The sequence below is a fragment of the Chiloscyllium plagiosum genome, unplaced genomic scaffold (genome assembly GCF_037043375.1).
Source record: "Chiloscyllium plagiosum isolate Xiang-an unplaced genomic scaffold, Cpla_swu_hap1 HiC_scaffold_26, whole genome shotgun sequence".
NCBI classification, from domain to species: domain Eukaryota; kingdom Metazoa; phylum Chordata; class Chondrichthyes; order Orectolobiformes; family Hemiscylliidae; genus Chiloscyllium; species Chiloscyllium plagiosum.
This window is the reverse complement of record NW_028270164.1, coordinates 53,835,027-53,853,715: the sequence shown is the minus strand read 5'-3', so window position 1 is coordinate 53,853,715 and position 18,689 is coordinate 53,835,027. Positions and strand designations below refer to the sequence as shown.

The 18,689-nt window shown below is 46.1% G+C and overlaps 1 protein-coding gene across 3 annotated transcripts in view; it reads left to right on the top strand.

The window, feature by feature from the left end:
* Positions 1–13,160, top strand: part of LOC148145183 (patatin-like phospholipase domain-containing protein 2) — an 81,718-nt gene extending 68,558 nt beyond the window's left edge. The window contains exon 8 of one of the 3 annotated variants that reach the window (XM_087973749.1): positions 10,187–13,160. The gene's annotated coding sequence lies outside the window, so the exon portion shown is untranslated. The remainder of the gene's footprint in view (positions 1–10,186) is intronic. The other 2 variants (XM_087973751.1, XM_087973747.1) reach the window with 2 other exon arrangements.
* The last annotated feature ends 5,529 nt before the right edge of the window (positions 13,161–18,689 follow it).

Here is an 18,689-nt window from a genome sequence, read left to right as displayed (position 1 = left end):
AGTGATCCAGGCACGTGGTAGAGCAATCTCAGTCTCTTGAACCAGTGATCCAGCCCTCATGATCTCAGTAGTCCGGGTCTTGTGATCCAGTGATCCAGGAGTCTAAATCCAGTGATCCAGCGTTAGTCATCATTGCGTTTGATTGTCTTGCTGTAACCTGCAGAACTCCACCGTCCAGTTTAATTAACCAGTTATTGATTTACTCTGTAGTGATGACTGATGGGAGGGCAGTAAATGCTCCCCCCTACCCCCATCCTGCCCCTCCGCCATATCCTGGAAAAGCCACACAAGCTCATTTTATGAAGGAAGATAAAAGATTTTCAAAAGCTGCTGCACAGAATTGACCTTTGTGCCTGTTTACATTGCCTTCCCGTGTAATCACTGAGAAGCAATCTCTCTCTCTCTCTCTCTCTCTGTCTCTCATGTGTGTTCATGTAACATGTGAACATGTCATTCCGGGGTTGGGGGGGGGGGGGGGCAGTGGGGGGCAGCTACATCAGTTCAGGATGTTTGCATTGAGCCAAACATACTGAAGAGGGGCGTGAATTTGGACGGCAGTACGTCAGTGGCACTGATGGGGTTTGTGCCTCAGCTTGGCTCCTTAACTCTGCGATTAAAGAACAGGAGGTGGGCATTGTCACCCTGAACTTCGATGCTCCATTCGGTAGCCTCTTCTAACTGAGCACTGGCTCTTCCCATTTGGAATGCTTTTCAGACAACACAGAGGGTGGGGAAAATCTCTGGATAGCCCCCAGATGTGCTTCTACTGTCCCGATAGAGTCAAGTTCCAGGAGGCCTGGTCCAGCATCCACTTTCCATGTTTACTGCTGGACAGAAAAGCCTCATGCTGTTTTATTTCCTGAGCAGCCCCACCCCTGTTAGCGGGTTAACTCTCTCAGTGATACATCTGCATCAAATAACAATGCTATCACCACGAAGGAACAGTGTCATTTACAATCATGCAATGGAACTTAGTGTGATTAAATCAATCCTGCACTCTGTAATTAAAGGGATTTATTTTTATACTAAAGACCCTCAACACCTCTCCACTGCACACACTTTCTCTCTCTCTCTCTCTCTCTCTCTCTCTCATCAATGCTTTCTCTCTCCTTCTCTCTACCACTCTCTCACAAAGACACACACATACACTCTCTCTCTCTTTCTCTCTCTCCCTCTCGCTCACACATAGACACGGAAATGCTCTCTCTCACATGCACATATTCACATACTCTCTCACACACACACTCTCTTTCATACACTCTCTCATACACATACATACACTCTCTCTCTTTTTCTCTCTCTCCCTCTCGCTCACACACAGACATGGAAACGATCTCTCTCACATACACATGTTCACATACTCTCTCACACACACTCTGTCACACACACACTCTCTCATACACACACGTTCACTCTCACACATTCATTCTTTGACACTCTCTCTCTCACACACACTCACTCACTCTCTCTCACACACACACTCTCTCTCACACACTGCCTCACATACAAACTCTCTGTTACACACACACACTCACTCACACACTCTCAATCTTTCACACACTGTCTCTCTCACACACTCTCTCTTTCTCACAAACTGCCTTACATACAAACTCTGCTACACATAGGCAAAAGCGAGGACTGCAGATACTGGAAACCAGAGTTTAGATCAGAGTGGTGCTGGAAAAGCACAGCAGGTCAGGCAGCATCCGAGGAGCAGGAAAATCGACGTTTCAGGCAAAAGCCCTTCGTCAGGACCCTCTGTTACACAGTCTCATCACCCACTCTCTCACACACACACTCACTCACTCACACACACTCTCACTCACACGTTCACTCTCACAAATTCATTCTTTGATGCACTCTCTCACACACACACTCTCTCACACACTGCCTCACATACAAACTCTCTGTTACACACACTCTCTCACTCACACACTCTCACTCCCTCACACATTCACACACACTCTGTCTCACTCTCTCTCACACACACACATTCTCTTACGCACACTATCTCTCACACACTGACTCACATACAAACTCTCTGTTACACAGTCTCACTCACTCCCTCACACATTCACACAGTCTCTCTCACACACACTCACACACATTCACTCTCACTCAGACTTTCACTCTCACTCCCTCACACACACTATCTCTCTCACACACTCACTCACTCTCTCTCACACACACACTCTCTCTCACACACTGCCTCACATACAAACTCTCTGTTACACACACACACTCACTCACACACTCTCACTCTTTCACACACTGTCTCTCTCACACACTCTCTCTTTCTCACAAACTGCCTTACATACAAACTCTGCTACACATAGGCAAAAGCGAGGACTGCAGATGTTGGAAACCAGCGTTTAGATCAGAGTGGTGCTGGAAAAGCACAGCAGGTCAGGCAGCATCCGAGGAGCAGGAAAATCGACGTTTCAGGCAAAAGCCCTTCGTCAGGATCCTCTGTTACACAGTCTCATCACCCACTCTCTCACACACACACTCATTCCCACACACACACACTCTCTCACACACTGCCTGACATACAAACTCTCTGTTACACACACACTCTCTCACACACTCTCACCCCCTCACAGTCTCTCACTCACACTCTCACACTCGCACTTTCTCTCTCACACACCCTCCCTGTCTCACACCCTCCCTCTGACACACACTCTCAACCAAACACACACAATCCCATACTTTCTCTCACGCACTCCAGAAAGCAAAAGACAAAAGGTTCGGGGACAGAAAATCTGAAGTAAGTGCTGGAAATGCTCAGCAGGTCATCCAGCATCCACACAGAGAAATAGTGCCAAATAGGCCTGTGACCAGCGGTGATCCACAGGGATTGATTCTGGGTCCTCCTTTTGTTTGTCATTTAAATAAATGATTTGGATGAGAATATAGAAGGCGTGGTCAGTAAGTTTGCAGATGACATTGAAGTTGGTGACATTATAGACAGTGAAGAAGGTTTTCTCAGGTTACAAAGGGATCTTGATCAAATGGGTTAGTGGGCTGAAAAATGGAAGATGAAGTTCAGTCTGGATAAGTGGGTACAATAATCAAGAGTAGAGCTTATACAGTTAGTGGCATAGCCTTGGGTAGTGATGTAGAACAGAGGGACCTAGGGGTGGAGGTATACTACATAGAATATAGAACATAGAACATTACAGCGCAGTACAGGCCCTTCGGCCCTCGATGTTGCGCCGCCCTGTCATACTAATCTATGTACGTCCATATGCCTGTCCAATGATGACTTAAATGCACTTAAACTTGGCGAATCTACTACTGTTACAGGCAAAGCATTCCATACCCTTACTACTCTCTGAGTAAAGAAACTACCTCTGACATCTGTCTTATACCTATCTCCCCTCACTTTAAAGTTGTGTCCCCTCATGTTTGCAGTCCCCATACTTGGAAAAAGGCTCTCCCTGTCCACCCTATCTAACCCTCTGATTATCTTGTATGTCTCTATTAAGTCACCTCTCAACCTTCTTTCCTCTAACGAAAACAGCTTCAAGTCTCTCAGCCTTTCCTCGTAAGACCTTCCCTCCATACCAGGCAACATCTTAGTAAATCTCCTCTGCACCCTTTCCAAAGCACGGTGGCACAGTGGTTAGCACTGCTGCCTCACAGCGCCAGAGACCCGGGTTCAATTCCCGACTCAGGCGACTGACTGTGTGGAGTTTGCACATTCTCCCCGTGTCTGCGTGGGTTTCCTCCGGGTGCTCCGGTTTCCTCCCACAGTCCAAAAGATGTGCGGGTCAGGTGAATTGGCCATGCTAAATTGCCCATAGTGTTAGGTTAAAGGGGTAAATGTAGGGGTATGGGTGGGTTGCGCTTCGGCGGGTCGGTGTGGACTTGTTGGGCCGAAGGGCCTGTTTCCACACTGTAAGTAATCTAATCTAATCTAATCTAATCTAATCCTTCTTATAATGTGGTGACCAGAACTGTACACAATGCTCCAAGTGTGGCCGTACCAGAGCTTTGTACAGCTGCAGCATAACCTCCTTGTTCCGGAACTCAATCCCTCTATTAATAAAGGCCAAAACTCTGTATGCCTTCTTAACAACCCTGTCAATCTGGGTGGCAACTTTCAGGGATCTGTGTATATGGACACCAAGATCTCTCTGCTCATCTGCACTCCCAAGAATCTTACCATTAGCCCTGTACTTTGCATTCTAATTACTCCGTCCAAAGTGTATATGCTCTTTTCTAGGTGGTTATAAATCCTAGCTCTTATAACCTTTTCCAACACTTTACCAACAACTGAAGTGAGACTCACTGGTCTGTAATTACCAGGGTTGTCTCTACTACCCTTTTTGAACAAGGGAACCACATTTGCTATCCTCCAGTCCTCAGGCACTATTCCTGTAGACAATGATGATTTGAAGATCAATGCCAAAGGCTCGGCAATCCCTCCCCTGGCTTCCCAGAGGATCCTCGGATAGATCCCATCCGGCCCAGGGGACTTGTCTATTTTCACACTCTGCAGTATTTCTAATACCTCTTCACTGTGAACCTCAATCTCTTCTAGTCTAGATGCAAGTATCTCTGTATCTTCCTCGCCAACATTTTCATTTTCTATAGTGAACACTGTTGAAAAATATTTATTTAGTGCTTCCCCTATCTCCTCTGACTCCACACACAACTTCCCACTATTATCCTTGATTGGCCCTAATTTAACTCTCGTCATTCTTTTATTCCTGACATACCTATGGAAAGCCTTAGGATTAACTCTGATCCTATCCGCCAACAACTTCTCATGTCTCCTCCTGGCTCTTCTGAGCTCTCTCTTTAGGTCTTTCCTGACTTCCTTGTAACCCTCAAGCGCCCTAACTGAGTTTTCACATTTTGTCCTAACATAAGCCGCCGTCTTCTTCTTGACCAGGGATTCCATTTCCTTAGTAAATCACGGCTCACGCGTTCCATATCTTCCTCCCTGCCTGACAGGTACATACTTACCTAGGACACACAGGAGCTTTTCCTTGAATAAGTTTCACATTTTTAATGTGCTCATCCCCTGCAGTTTCCTTCCCCATTCTATGCTTCCTAAATCTTTCCTAATTGCATCGTAATTTCCCTTCCCCCAGCTGTAACTCTTGCTCGGTGGAGTATACCTATCCCTTTCCATCACTAAAGTAAACCTGACAGAATTGTGCTCGCTGTCTCCAAAGTGCTCACCTACATCCAAATCTAACACCTGGCCAGGCTCGTTACCCAGTACTAAATCTAAAGTGGCTTCGCCCCTTGTAGGCCTGTCTACATACTGTGTCAGGAAGCCCTCCTGCACACACTGGACAAAAACTGACCCATCTATAGTACTCGTACTGTAGTGATCCCAGTCAATATTTGGATAGTTGAAGTCCCCCATGACAACTACCCTGTCTCTCTCACTCCTATCGAGAATCATCTTTGCTATCCTTTCCTCTACATCTCTGGGACTATTTGGAGGCCTATAGAAAACTCCCAGCATGGTGACTTCTCCTTTCCTGTTTCTAACCTCAGCCCATACTACCTCAGTTAACAAGTCCCCAAGCATCCTTTCTACAACTGTAATACTGTCCTTGACCAAAAATGCCACACCTCCCCCTCTTTTACCACCTTCTCTGTTCTTACTGAAACATCTGAATCCCAGAACCTGCAACAGTCATTCCTGTCCCTGCTCTATCCATGTCTCTGTAATGGCCCCAACATCGAAGTCCCAGGTTCCAACCCACGCTGCCAGTTCACCCACTTTATTTCGGATGCTCCTTGCGTTGAAGTACTCACACTTCAATCCAGGTTCTCGCTTGCCAGTGTCAGATACTTGATTTTGGAACTCCCTACTCTCATCCTCTTCTGTACCTGTCCTACAGTTTTGGTTCCCATCCCCCTGCTTTAAAGTTTGGGGCCTCATATAGCAGACAGAACAGTTAAATAGATGTCTACCACGCTTGCCTTCATTGCTCAGTCCTTTGAGCTTAGGAGTTAGTACATCGTGTTGAGGTTGTACAGGACATTGGTGAGGCCCATTCTGGAGCACTGTGTCCAGTCCTGGTCGCTCTGTTACAGGAAGGACATTATAAAGCTGGACAGGGTTCCGAAGAGATTGACCAGGATGGCAGGTTGGAAGGTACAGAGAAGGTTTGAGTTATAAAGAAAGGCTGGATAGGCTGGGACTTCTTTCAGTGGAGTGTAGGAGGCTGAGAGATGGCCTGATAGAAGTTTATAAAATAGTGAGAAATGCAGATAGAGTTGATGGTAGTTGTCTTTTCCCTCTGTGGGGGATTTCAAGACTAGGGGCACACTTTTAAGGTAAGAGGAGAGAAATTTAACAAAGACATGAGCAATTTCTTTATACAGAGGGTGGTACACGTGTGGCAGATGGAGTTTAATTCAGATAAATGCGAGGTGCTGCATTTTGGGAAAGCAAATCTTAGCAGGACTTATACACTTAATGATGAGGTCCTGTGGAGTGTTGCTGAACAAAGAGACCTTGGAGTGCAGGTTCATACCTCCTTGAAAGTGGAGTCGCAGGTAGATGGGATAGTGAAGGCGGCGTTTGGTATGCTTTCCTTTATTGGTCAGAGTATTGAGTACAGGAGTTGGGAGGTCATGCCGCGGCTGTACAGGACATAGGTTAGACCACTGTTGGAATATTGTGTGCAATTCTGGTCTCCTTCCTATCGGAAAGATGTTGTGAAACTTGAAAGGATTCAGAAAAGATTTACAAGGATGTTGCCAGGGTTGGAGGATCTGAGCTACAGGGAGAGGCTGAACAGGCTGGGGCTGTTTTCCCTGGAACGTCGGAGGCTGGGGGGTGACCTTATAGAGGTTTATAAAAGCATGAGAGGCAAGGATAGGGTAACCATGGGGTGGGGGAGTCCAGAACTAGACGGCATAGGTTTAGGGTGAGAGGGCAAGGATATAAAAGAGACCGAAGGGGCAATGTTTTCATGCAGAAGGTGGTACATGTATGGAATAAGCTGCCAGAGGAAGTGGTAGAGGCTGGTACAATTACAGCATTTAAAAGGCATCTGGATGGGTATATGAATAGGAAGGGTTTGGAGGGATATGGGCTGGGTGCTGGCAGGTGGGACTAGATTGGGTTGGGATATCTGGTCAGCATGTACAAGTTGGACCGAAGGGTCTGTTTCCATGCTGTTCATCTCTATGACTTTGTGACTCTCACACACTCTCTCACATACTCTATCATACTCTCTCTCATTCACACACTCTCAGTCACACTCTCTCTTACACACACTCTCTCACTCACTCACACACTCTCTCTCACACACATCTGTCTCGTACTTTCTCAGTCACACTCTCCCTCTCAGTCTCACACCATGTCTCTCTCACTCACATACTCTCTCTCGCACACACTCTCTCTCATACTTTCTCACACTCACACATAGTCTCAATCACACTTTCTCTGTCACACACACTCTCACTCTCTCTCTGTCACTCACACACTCACTCACACTCTCTCACACACTTTCTCACTCACACTCTTTCTGTCACTCATTCTCTCTCTCTCACATACTACCTCTCGCACTCAAACTCTCTCGCTCACACACACTCTATCTCACACACACACTCACTCTCTCACTTACACTCTGTTAGTCACACTCTCTCACGCATTCTCTCTCATTCATACTTTGTCTCACACACACTCTCTGTGTCTCATACTCTCTCACGCACATACTCTCTGTCTCACACACACTCACTTATATTCTCTGTGTCTAATTATCTGTCTCACGCAATACTCTCTCATACAAACCTACTCTCTCACTCACACACTCTCACACAAACACACACACTCTCTCTCATACTTTCTTTCACGCACTTTCTCACACGTACTCTCACACACTCTCTCGCATGCACACTCACACACACACTCACATTTGCACACTTTCTCTCTCACCCACACTCTCTCTCATACTTTCTCACATACACACTCTCACACTCTCACACACATTCTCTCTCACACACAAACTCTGCCTCAAACACTCTTTCTCAAACACACACACACACTCTCTTTCTCACACATACACACACACACTCTCACACTTTCTCTCTCGCACTTTCTCTCTCACACACGTTGTCTCTCACACTTTCTCTCTCACACACTTTCTCTCTTTCACACAAACTCTGTACACACTCTCTCACACACTCTTACACATTCACTCACACACATTCACACACTCTCTCACATTCTCATTCACACATTCTCACTCACACACACACTCTCTCACACACCCACTCTGTCTCACACACAAACTCTGTCTCACACTCTCTCTCAAACACACTCTCTCACACACTCTTTCCACACTGTCTTTCTCACACACTCTCTCACACACAATCTCTCACGCACTCTCTCATACTCTTTCTCACGCACTCTCTCACACGCAAACTCTGTCTCATATACTCTCTCTCACACACTCTCTTCCTCACTCAAACACTCTCTCTCACACACAAACTCTGTCTCACAATCTCTTTCACTCACACACACGCACTCAGACACATTTTCTCTCACACATGCACTCTCACACTCTGTTTCTCACTGACTCTTTCACACATACGCTCTCACACACACACCCTTTCTTTCTCACACATTCACTCTCTCTCTCACACGCATCCTGTCTCTCTCTCTCTCTCACAACCTCTCTCCCTCCCTCACTCACTCTCTCCCTCACACACACTCTTTCTCTCACATTGCCTCACACACAGTCTCCCCCCATTCACTCTCTCACACTGTCTCTCTCTCACACTCCCTTACAAACACTCCCATTCACACTCTCTGTCACACACTCTTTCACACACACTCTCTGTCACACACATTCTTTCAGACACACTCTCTCCCTTTCACACTCTCTCCATCACACACACATTCACCCACTCACTCTCACATGCACTCTCTCTAGCACACACACACACTCACTCACACACACATTCATTCTCACTCACACTCTATCACACTCTCCCACTCACAGTTTCTATCTCTCCCTCTCTCTCTCAAACTCTCTCACGTACACATACACACAATCTCACACTCTCTTCGTCTCTTTCTCACACATTTTCTCTCTCACACACTCTATCACTCTCTTTCTCACACACTCTCTCATACACACACATTCACTCTCACATTCTCTCTCACACTCTAACTCACAGTCTCTCTCTCACACAAACTCTCACACAGACTCTCACCCACTCACACTCTCTCTCACTCTCACACACACTTTGTCTCTTACACACTTTCTCTCTCACACAATTTCTCTCTCTCACTTTCTGTCTCATGCTTCCTGTCTCACACACACAGACTCTCTCTTTCACACACACTCTTCCTCACACTCTCATAGTCTCACTCTGACACATTCTCTGTCATACAGACTCTCTATCTTACATACACTCTTTCTCTGAGGCACACTCTCTCTCCCACACACTCTCTCTCACGCTTACTCTGTCACACACTTTCTCACACACACACATTCTCTCACATGCACATGCAAACTCTGTCACACAGACTCATTCTCTCACTCACTCTTTCTGTCACCCTCACCCTCTAACACTCTTTCTCACACACTCTTTCTCTCTCGCACATTCTTCCTCAATCACACTCTCCCTCACCCACACTCTCTCACACATTCTCTGTCACACAGACTGTCTCTCTCACACACTCTCTCTCACACTCTCTCTCACACATTCTCTCTCACACACACTCTCTCACACACATGCACTCTTTCACACAGACACACTCTCCCTCACTCGAGCACACACACTCACACATACAGATACACATGCACGCACTCTCTCTCACATGCATACACACACAGACACACTCTCAAATACATACACAAACACACACACTCACTCTCCAATCCTGACCCCCAAATCACATTTATGAGGTCATGCTGGTTAATTTTTTAATAAGAAAGGGAAGTTTAAAAATCCCAGCTTCTCGTTTTGGTTTCAGAAAAACAGAAGAGAAACCTCTCAAACAGACATTAGGAAAAACCTGGTGCAAACGTTGCATTTGCTTTAGTTAAATGATTATTTTCAAATTCCTGTTTTAAACAGGAGGATGGAATCTCCAACTCAGTATGGTTTGAAGTATGGGAGCAGTTGAAATTTAGGAACAGGAGGTGCATGCTCAGTTGATGCTTATCCTGAGAATTCTTGTGATTTTTGTCTCCAGGTTCCATTGGAAGTTCGGCTTTTATTTCTCGAATCCTGTTGCAGTTTGATCTCTGAATCTCACTGCTGGATGCTGAGCAAGTCTATGTATTTGCTTTCACCTGGATCTGAGGAGGCAGACGTGCTGCTGCTATGTCTGTGCTGGTTTCTCCTGTCGCCTGGCGACGGTGGTATTTACTCACTCTCGATTTCCACCCCTTTGATTGAAGCTGGAATCTGATGCTCAGCAATCCTGCAGCTTATCAACTCCGCCCCCCCCCCCACCCCCAATCCCCCCATACCCCCCACCCTCCCCCTCAGTCCTCCCCCTCAGCAGTCATCTGCGTCCCCCGCGTCAGTGCCTTTTAGCACTGTGCTCCCTGGGGACAGTCCCTCCTTGATGATCTAATTAGGATTTGTGATCTGGTGGACTCCAGTGTGGAACTGTTTCACAAGACCCTGTCTGACCATTTTGATGGTGCTGTGGGATTAATTATGGCCATGAGATTACAATTCCCATTCTTCAGTGAATAAAGCCTTTAACAATAAACTTAAATATTGAATATAATTATTAATATATTGTAATATAATTAATATGTAAAAGGCACTGGGCCAGCTTTGGTTCCAATGATTGGTTCAACACTGATAGACCTTTAGTCTTGCAGTCTGTTGGAACTAGGATTGGTCTGCTGTTATTGGCTGACCCTCAATCCTTTGTCCTCATTACCACGGCGACTGGGCAAGGAATGTTAACATTTTCAATCATGGTTTAACAAATTGATCCTTTTATACTCCACGTTGTTTATTTGGATGTTATGTGTATTAAAGTTACTAACACTGAGAGTTCACCACATTGTTTGTTTGTGTATTCATGTTAGTTAAATCTTCACTCCTGTTAAAACCTGCCTCCTGCTAATTGGCCAGCATTGCCTTGTGATTGCTTGGACATTTTGTGATCCAGCTTCCAGTGATTGTCATTGCTGGGCTTGACTGGCAGCTCCCAGTCACTGGGCCCAATCTCAGGAGGGAGCAGTGTCCACTTGGTCAGACTTGATTTAGCCCTGAACACATGTGATATCCTTGTTTCACTTTACCCAGGATGGTCATGTCTAGTGGCTACTGGCCTGATGTGTGTACTCCTCCCTCCGCAGCCAGTACCTTGCATCTTTCTTTTTGCAACAATGATTGGGAACCTCCTCCAGCATTTTAGCCTGTGTTGTCTGAAATGCAGTTTCTTCTGTAAGAAAAATAAGGACCATTGCCTTGCAATCCAACTGTCATTCCATATCCCATCTCCCAAAGAGTGGCTGCCTTAGGCATTGTGCCCAGCCTGTTTCATTGTGCACAAACCCAGTCCAAGTCCACGTTGGCTTTGGTTCCAATTTGGAAGTTTTTGTATCCTGAGTGCCTCCACGATCTAGGGGATTTCGTAAACTGCACTGGATTGTTCTGTGCCATATTTTATATACACCAAGGGCCAGCAGTAATCACTCTCCCACCACCCAGTCTATAGGCCATGCAGACAATCTCAGGAGCGAGGTGTCTGTGGGGAACTATAACAGATTCACTGAATGACTTGCCAAATGAAGAAACTGACAAACAAGATATCACTGTATTTTGAAATTAATAAACAATACATAAATTAAACTTGAATTAAACAGCAAAATTATATTGCAAATAAAGACACATTTCATTTCAAATAGTCGCTATAACTCAAATATCTTTTGCACGTTCTCCTGCCTCACTTCCCACAGGCCAGTTGTGCCACATACACTTCCATTCTCTGGTGTACGCTATAGGACCTCACTTTCCACCCAATCAATGTGGTCCTTCATAATGTTCACTGATGACCAAATTCCAACCAGGGTCCTGGAGCTGGTTATTGCCCTAATGTTAATGTTCTGTCCTGTTTAATTGTATTGTGCACACATTGCTCCATGTGAGCATACCTTCCCTGCTCTATACTTTGCCAGCAGGTGTGCTTCTCTGTCTGGCCAAATGGCTTTTGATTTAACTTCCTAGTGGTACTGCTTCCAGGTTAAGGACCACCAGGTCACTAGGAGCAGTGTTCTTCTTATCCAAAGTGTGTACGATAATCCCTTCATGATTGAGTCAAGTTATACTGGTAGGAAGATTTGCTAGAGCTGCTCGGGAGAAAGTGGGGGGGGGGGGCGGACCCAGGGAGATAGTGAGGAAAGAGATCAATCTAAGACTGGTACAGTTGAGAACAAAGGCGAGTCAAACAGTCAGGGCAGGCAGGGACACAGCAGAGAACAAGATAGGGCTGATGAATTAAACTGCATTAACTGAAATGCAAGGGGCCTAACAGGGAAGGCAGATGGACTCAGGGCCTGGTTAGGAGCATGGGACTGGAATATCATAGCAATTACAGAAACATGGCTCAGGGATGGACAGGATTGGCAGCTTAATGTCCAAAGAAGGACAGAAAGGGAGGCAAGAGAGGAGGGGGAGTGGTGTTTTTCATAAGGGATAGCACTACAGCCGGACGGAGGGAGGATATTCCCGGAAATACATTCAGTGAAGTTATTTGGGTGGAACTGAGAAATAAGAAAGGGATGATCACCTTATTGGGATTATGTTATAGACCCCCTAATAGTCAGAGGGAAAATTGAAAAGCAAATTTGTAAGGAGATCACAGCTATCTGTAAGAATAATAGGGTAGTTATGGTAGGGGATTTTAACTTTCCAAACGTAGACTTGGACTGCCATAGTGTTAAGGGTTTAGATGGAGAGGAATTTGTTAAGTGTGTACAAGAAAATTTTCTGATTCAGTATGTGGATATACCCACCAGAGAAGGTGCAAAACCTGACCTACTCTTGGGAAGTAAGGCAGGGCAGGTGACTGAGAGTGTCAGTGGGGGAGCACTTTGGGGCCAGCGACCATAATTCTATTAGTTTTAAAATAGTGATGGAAAAGGATAGACCAGATCTAAAAGTTGAATGTTGATGATATTAGGCTTCATCTGAAATGCAGTCAGATCCTGCTCCTCACAGAACGAGTTAGGGAACTGGAACTGGAGTTGGATGAACTGAGGATTATTCGAGAGGCTGAGAGGGTGATAGATAGAAGCTACAGGGACATAGCTACGCCAGAGAACAGAGGAAGCGAGGTCTGGCTCTGAGGCTCAGAGGGAAAGGGGGAGAGGAGGAGAGCGCTAGTTATAGGAGCCTCTCTAGTTAGAGGGACGGACGGGCGGTTCTGTGGACATGGGCGAGACTCTCGGATGGTTTGTTGTCTCCCGGGTGCCAGGGTCTGAGACGTCTCGGACCGTGTCTTCAGAATCCTTAAGGGGGAGGGTGTGCAGCCAGAAGTCATGGTGCACGTTGGCACCAACGACATAGGTAGGAAGAGGGGTGGGGAGGTCATTCAGGAGCTCAGGGAGTTAGGCTGGAAGCTAAAAGCTAGGACAGACAGAGACGTCATCTCTGGGTTGTTGTCGGTGCCACGTGACAGTGAGGCAAGGAATAGGGAGAGAGTGCAGTTGAACACGTGGCTGCAAGGATGGTGTAGGATGGAGGGCTTCAGGTATTTGGACAATTGGACTGCATTCTGGGGAAGGTGGGACCTGTACAAGCAGGACGGGTTGCACCTGAACCAGAAGGGCACCAATATCCTGGGGGGTAGGTTTGCTAGCACTCTTCGGGGGGGTTTAAACTAATTTGGCAGGGGGATGGGATCCGGACTTGTAGTCCAGCAAGTAGGTTAGCTGTTTGTCAGGATGTCCAAGAATGTAGGGAGGCTGTGGAGAAGGTAGCACTGACAGGGAATACTTGCGGACACAGAGATGGGTTCAAGTGTGTATACTTCAACGCAAGGAGTATCAGAAATAAGGTGGGTGAACTTAAGGCGTGGATCGGTACTTGGGACTATGATGTTGTGGTCATCACGGAAACTTGGATAGAAGAGGGACAGTAATGGTTGTTGGAGGTTCCTGGTTACAGATGTTTCAGTAAGATTAGGGGGGGTGGTAAAAAAGGAGGGGGGTGGCGTTGCTAATTAGAAATGGTATAACGGCTGCAGAAAGGCAGTTCGAGGGGGATCTGCCTTTGGAGGTAGCATGGGCTGAAGTCAGAAATAGGAAAGGAGCAGTCACCTTGTTGGGTGTTTACTATAGGCCCCCCAATAGCAGCAGAGATGTGGAGAAACAGATTGGAAAACAGATTTTGGAAAGGTGCAGAAGCCACAGGGTAGTAGTCATGGGTGATTTCAACTTCCCAAATATTGATTGGAAGCTCTTTAGATCAAGTAGATTGGATGGGCGGTGTTTGTGCAGTGTGTCCAGGAAGCTTTTCTAACTCAGTATGTAGATTGTCCGACCAGAGGGGAGGCCATATTGGATTTGGTACTCGGTAATGAACCGGGACAAGTGATGGGCTTGTTAGTGGGTGAACATTTTGGTGATGGTGACCACAATTCTGTGACTTTCACCTTGGTTATGGAGAGAGATAGGTGCGTGCAACAGGGTAGGTTTTACAATTGGGGGAAGGGTAATTACGATGCTGTAAGACAGGATCTGAGGAGCATAAGTTGGGAGCATAGGCTGTCAGGGAAGGATGTCGTGGAAATGTGGAACTTTTTCAAGGAACAGATACGATGTGTCCTTGATATGTATGTACCTGTCAGGCAGGAAAGAGATGGTCGTGTGAGGGAACCTTGGTTGACGAGGGAGGTTGAATGTCTTGTAAGGAGGAAGAAGGAGGCTTACATAAGGTTGAGGAAACAAGGTTCAGACAGAGCGTTGGAGGGATACAGGATAGCCAGAAGGGAGCTGAAGAAATGGGATTAGGAGAGCCAAGAGAGGGCATGAAAAATCTTTGGCGGATAGGATCAAGGATAACCCAAAGGCATTTTATGCGTATGTGAGAAACATGAGAATGACGAGAACGAGGGTAGGTCCGATCAAGGGAGACTGTGTATTGAGTCGGAAGAGATAGGAGAGGTCTTGAATGAGTACTTTTCTTCAGTATTTACGAACGAGAGGGACTGTATTGTTGAAGAGGAGAGTGTGAAACGGACTGGTAAGCTAGTGGAGATACTTGTTAGGAAGGAAGATGAGTTGGACATTTTGAACAACTTGAGGATAGACAAGTCCCCTGGGCCTGACGGGATATATCCTAGGATTATGTGGGAAGCAAGAGAGGAAATTGCAGAGCCGTTGGCAATGATCTTTTCGTCTTCACTGTCAATGGGGGTGGTACCAGGGGACTGGAGAGTGGCAAATGTTGTGCTCCTGTTCAAAAAAGGGAATAGGGATAACCCCGGGAATTACAGGCCAGTTAGTCTTACTTCGGTGATAGGCAAAGTAATGGAAAGGGTACTGACGAATAGGATTTATGAGTATCTGGAAAGACACCGCTTGATTAGGGACAGCCAGCACGGATTTGTGAAGGGTAGGTCTTGCCTTACAAGTCTTATTGAATTCTTTGAGGAGGTGACCAAGCATGTGGATGAGGGTAGAGCAGTGGATGTAGTATACATGGATTTTAGTGAGGCATTTGATAAGGTTCCCCATGGTAGGCTTATGCGGAAAGTCGGGAGGCATAGGATAAAGGGAAATTTGGCCAATTGGATAGAAAACTGGCTAACCGGTCGAAGTCAGAGAGTGGTGGTAGATGGTAAATATTCAGTCTGGAGCCCAGTTACAAGTAGAGTTCCGCAGGGATCAGTTCTGGGTCCTCTGCTGTTTGTAATTTTTATTAATGACTTGGATGAGGGAATCGAAGGGTGGGTCAGTAAATTTGCAGATGATACGAAGATTGGTGGCGTTGTGGATAGTGAGGGGGCTGTTGTCAGCTGCAAAGGGACTTAGATATGATGCAGAGCTGGGCTAAGGAGTGGCAGATGGAGTTCAACCCTGTCAAGTGTGAGGTTGTCCATTTTGGAAGGACAAATAAGAATGCGGAATAGAGGGTTAACGGTAGGGTTCTTAGTAAGGTGGAGGAGCAGAGGGACCTTGGGGTCTTTGTTCATAGATCGTTAAAAGTTGCCACTCAAGTGGATAGAGCTTGTAAGAAGGCCTATGGTGTCTTAGCATTCATTAGCAGAGGGATTGAATTCAAGAGTGGTGAAGTGATGTTGCAACTGTACAGGACTTTGGTTAGGCCACATTTGGAGTATTGTGTGCAGTTCTGGTCGCCTCACTTTAGGAAAGATGTGGAAGCTTTGGAGAGGGTGCAGAGGAGATTTACCAGGATGTTGCCTGGAATGGAGAATAGGTCGTACGAGGATAGGTTGAGAGTGCTAGGCCTTTTCTCGTTGGAACGGCGAAGGATGAGGGGTGACTTGATAGAGGTATATAAGATGATCAGAGGAATAGATAGAGTAGACAGTCAGACACTTTTTCCCCGAGTACAACAGAGTGTTACAAAGGGACATAAATTTAAGGTGAAGGGTGAGAGGTATAGGGGAGCTGTCAGGGGTGGGTTCTTTACCCAGAGAGTGGTGGGGGCATGGAATGCGCTGCCTGTGGGAGTGGCAGAGTCAGAATCATTGGCGACCTTTAAGCGGCAATTGGATAGGTACATGGATGGGTGCTTAAGCTAGGACAAATGTTCGGCACAACATTGTGAGCCGAAGGGCCTGTTCTGTGCTGTATTGTTCTATGTTCTATGTTCTATGTTCTATGTTCTAGACAAGAACTTTTGAAAGCTGATTGGAGGCAGATGTTCGCATGTAAAGGGATGGCTGGAAAATGGGAAGCCTTCAGAAATGAGATAATGAGAATCCAGAGACAGTATATTCCTGTCAGGGTGAAAGGGAAGGCTGGTAGGTATAGGGATTGCTGGATGATTAAAGAAATTGAGAGTTTGGTTAAGAAAAAGAAGGAAGCATATGTCAGGTATAGACAGGATAGAGCGAGTGAATCCTTAGAAGAGTATAAAGGCAGTAGGAGTATACTTAAGAGGGAAATCAGGAGGGCAAAAAGGGGACATGAGATCGCTTTGGCAAATAGAATTAAGGAGAATCCAAAGGGTTTTTACAAATACATTAAGGACAAAAGGGTAACTCGGGAGAGAATAGGGCCCCTCAAAGATCAGCAAAGTGGCCTTTGTGTGGAGCTGCAGAAAATGGGGGAGATACTAAATGAGTATTTTGCATCAGTATTTACTGTGGAAAAGGATATGGAAGATATAGACTGTAGGGAAATAGATGGTGACATCTTGCAAAATGTCCATATTACAGAGGAGGAAATGCTGGATGTCTTGAAACACATAAAAGTGGATAAATCCCCAGGACCTGATCAGGTGTACCCCAGAACTCGGTGGGAAGCTAGGGAAGTGGTTGCTGGGCCTCTTGCTGATATTTGTATCATCGATAGTCACAGGTGAGGTGCTGGAAGACTGGAGGTTGGCTAACGTGGTGTCACTGTTTAAGAAGGGTGGTAAGGACAAGCCAGGGAACTATAGACCAGTGAGCCTGACGTCGGTGGTGGGCAAGTTGTTGGAGGGAATCCTGAGGGACAGGATGTACATGTATTTGGAAAGGCAAGGACTGATTAGGGATTGTCGACATGGCTTTGTGCATGGGAAATCATGTCTCACAAACTTGATTGAGTTTTTGGAAGAAGTAACAAAGATTATTGATGATCTATATGGACTTCAGTAAGGCGTTCAACAAGGTTCCCCATGGGAGACTGGTGAGCAAGGTTAGATCTCATGGAATACGGGAAGAACGAGCCATTTGGATACAGAACTGGCTCAAAGGTAGAAGACAGAGGGTGGTGGTGGAGGGTTATTTTTCAGACTGGAGGCCTGTGACCAGTGGAGTGCCACAAGGATCGGTGCTGGGCCCTCTACTTTTTGTCATTTACATAAATGATTTGGATGTGAGCATAAGAGGTGCAGTTAGTAAGTTTGCAGATGACACCAAAATTGGAGGTGTAGTGGACAGCGAAGAGGGTTACCTCAGATTACAACAGGATCTTGATGAGATGGGCCAATGGGCTGAGAAGTGGAAGATGGAGTTTAATTTAAATAAATGTGAGGTGCTGCATTTTGGGAAAGAAAATCTTAGCAGGACTTATACACTTCATGTTAAGGTCCTAGGGAGTGTTGCTGAACAAAGAGATCTTGGAGTGCAGGTTCATAGCTTCTTAAAAGTGGAGTCACAGGTAGATAGGATAGTGAAGAAGGTGTTTGGTATGCTTTCCTTTATTGGTCAGAGTATTGAGTACAGGAGTTGCGAGGTCATGTTGTGGCTGTACAGGACATTGGTTAGGCCACTGTTGGAATATTGCGTGCAATTTCTGGTCTCCTACCTATCGGAAAGATATTGTGAAACTTGAAAGGGTTCAGAAAAGATTTACAAGGATGTTGCCAGGGTTGGAGGATCTGAGCTACAGGGAGAGGCTGAACAGGCTGGGGCTGTTTTCCCTGGAGCGTCGGAGGCTGAGGGGTGACCTTATAGAGGTTTACAAAATCATAAGGGGCATGGACAGGATAAATAGACAAAGTCCTTTCCCTGGGGTGGGGGAGTCCAGAACTAGAGGGCATAGGTTTAGGGT